A 3,364-nucleotide genomic window follows, 5' to 3' on the forward strand; every position below is an offset into this window, starting at 1 on the left:
TGGGGAGTATTGGGGGGGGTATTGGCCACCCACAGAGTCAGCTGTGCCCCCCCTGGACTGGAAGTTGTTGTTTTTACCTTAGAATGGCCAACTCTCTATTTTAATTTACCATCCGTCTGTGACAGACGGACGGTAAGTTGAAAATGTTGCTTATCTCAGCTTTCTTCGCTACACCAGACCAGAACAGCGCCCACATTACTGCAAACAAAGCATTTATCTGATTATCCTTTCTCTAGTCTATTGCCATCAGAGACCAAGATACTTAAAGTCCTTTGCTTAAGGCAGGACCATCTGTATCTGACTGACGGCGGATAAATCCCCTTTTCTTTCGTGACATTAACAAGATCCGGAAGGGATGTTTTTGACACGATGCTTGTTTCTCATTAAGTTTAAGGATCTGTGATGGTTTGATGCTCATAGAAGTAACTCGACGTCAACGAAGGAAACGCTGATGCTTAACAAGAAGTACATGTTTACTTCTTGTAAACATGTACAAGAAGTACGTTTACTTCTTGTACTTCTTGTACATGAAAACAAAATGAGATGTTATTTCGTTTCGTGTCCTCATGAAATAACACGAGTCTTCGTGTTATTTCATGAGATTTCAGGTGACTTGCCTGAACATTTCTCATACTAACAACAAACGCAACAAAGAGGTGCTGAGCAGTGGAAATCATATGGACAAATTAAACAATTCACTTTTTAATCGATGTTTATAAAAAGTTTCTTTACTCACTTATGCTCTGTGAGAGTTAAGACACATGTCTGTCTGCTCACTTAAAAATGGCTTCTTGTATCCAATTCATAATGAGGGAATGTAAAATACTTTAGACGTTTCAAAGCTAAAAGAAAGAAAGTGTTATTGCTGCACAGATATAGTTCACATCAACTACATTCTTACATGAGCACTGCTGTTACATGTGCACAGAAAGATCCACACTAAGATCCTCTGACCTATTGCATACCTTCACTGGAATATAGCACCATTGGATTACTTGAATAACCTACACATGTTTGGGTTGTAAATCTCTTTTAAAGTAACTGTAATCCCATCTTTATAAATATCTCCTGCCATAAGAATTAACCAACAGGCTGAATTGATGTGAAGCTTCTTCAAAGACCAACGTGCAGATATTTAAAAGAATGTCAGATCGGCACACAGTCATGTAAAGAAATGTGAAGTTAAATAATCCGGAGAAAAGTTCACATATTGATGTATATTCTGGTTATCTACTGAAAGAAAGTGATTTAACTGCACTTAAAGGACCGAGAGTAACCTCGATTTACTCACTGAGCAAAAGACATGAAAAGAAATATATTTTCCAGCTAAGAAAATTTAGGATACCCTACCCCCTAAAAGCTGACGTTACCCAATTTCCCTGAAATAGCTTGAGTGAGGAGGCTATTGTAACCATCTGCAAGTCTCTGTCATCTGTGAGAGGAAAGTTTTCGCTGCTTTTCACCTTCAGGTGAGATTTTAAGAGGTTTCTTCCATGTTCAGCCCCTGTACTGATCCTTACTTGTAGGACAACAATCGGTATTAATACAGCTCCTTTTATAAAAGGGGTAAGATATCTTATATGTGTCAAAATATATATTTTTTACATAATAAACTTGAAATGTGTATTGTTTTTGTATTTTGCCATGTGCCATTTTATTGTATTATTAGCAGCTTACTTTCACAAATCAGTGAAGCAAAACAGCACCCTCTGGTGGTCACAATCAATAGCATTCCATAATCACAACTGCATTCGTACTGCTGCAATTAAAGCTATTATTGCTTGTAACAAAGATATTTTCTTTTTCAATATTAAAAAAAAATAAAATAATACAATGTACCTTCGGGTTATTACTGAAACGTAGAAAGTTGTTTTGTAAAATGCAAAATAAAAGTGTTAAGTGTAGTTATTAACTGCACCATTTCAGTTCAGAAATAGACTATCAAAGCTCACCATTAAATGTTCAATGACCTTCACTTTTTTTCTCTGAAGCTATAATATAGCAGAGCTGTTGATTACTTGTTGCTACTTTTATTTGAAATAAAATATAATTATATTCCAGTAGGATAATCCTATTCTGAATAACTAAAAAAAATACATAATTTAATTTGAGTACATTCATTTATTGAGAAAAGAGCCCATGTTATAAAAAATGTTTTAACACAAAACTATAAGTGCTGTACTTTAGCCACCAAAGTAACACTTACTTGAGTACTTGAGGTTGGAGTCTAGAGAGAGGCCTCTTTGTTCTTTCTGCAAACCATCGAAGTCCTGGGCCCTTTGAGGGTTGGAAAGTAGAATGACAGAGAGTTTTCCCTCTCAATTCAGGTCTCTGAAGACCGGTAGAGTACAGCAGCCATCAATTCCTCCACTGATCTTCCACTCCATTTTTTTAATTCATTTGGGAACAAGACCTCAAGATACTTACAACTCCTCCACTTGGGACAGGACCTCTTCTCTTTTTGGTATTTGTAGATTCAGATTCTCATCCTGGCCTCTTAACACTTGCCTATAAACTGCTCCAGTGAACGCTGGAGGTCACGGTCTGAAGAGGTCAACAGAACCACGTCACCTGCAAAAAGCACAGACGAGATCCTCAGACAGCCAAAATGAATTTCCTCAACATCTTGACTGTGCCTAGAAATTATGTCCATACAAATGTTATGAACAGAATCAGTGACAAAGGGCAACCTCAGCGAAGTTCAGCTCTGATCTGAAAACACCATTGTCAATGCAAAACAAGCTCTGGCGCCGGCTGTACAGGGACCTAACAGCTTGTCTCAACATAATTTGACCACATGCTTTGGATCATTATTCTGCTGAAAGACCCAGTGACAATCTTTTTTCTGTTTTCCGCCAGAGGTCAATGTTCTGGTATTTCTAAGAGTTTATGATCCATTGCGCCCTAAAAACGATTCCCGGGGAGAGAAACAAGCCCACAGGCTCATAAATCTTCCACTGTATTTAGCAGTATGCATGTTTCACTCAATACCCAGTTTATCATAAAACTCCATGTTTGTGATTGTTGGACAGCATCAGGATTTTTTAAATACTATTTTGTTTATATACTATACAAAACATATATTTAGTACTTAAATAATAATTATAAATATATTTATTTATGCATTAATCCAACTTTATTCAGACAAAATGCTGACAAAAATAGTCAACAATTTATTTACTCGTTACATGATACTTTTGCACTTGATACTTTGGCGGAATCCATGGATTTTTTATATATTTTTTTTTGATTCCAGGTGAGACGCTCCCTAAATAATAACCACTGCGGGAAAGTAACGCCTACGTCTTCCACTAGGGGTCAGTGTTTCCTCATATTTTCTCTGCCTCCGCAGTGCTGCCAGTCT

The sequence above is a fragment of the Poecilia reticulata genome, linkage group LG10, assembly GCF_000633615.1.
Source record: "Poecilia reticulata strain Guanapo linkage group LG10, Guppy_female_1.0+MT, whole genome shotgun sequence".
NCBI classification, from domain to species: domain Eukaryota; kingdom Metazoa; phylum Chordata; class Actinopteri; order Cyprinodontiformes; family Poeciliidae; genus Poecilia; species Poecilia reticulata.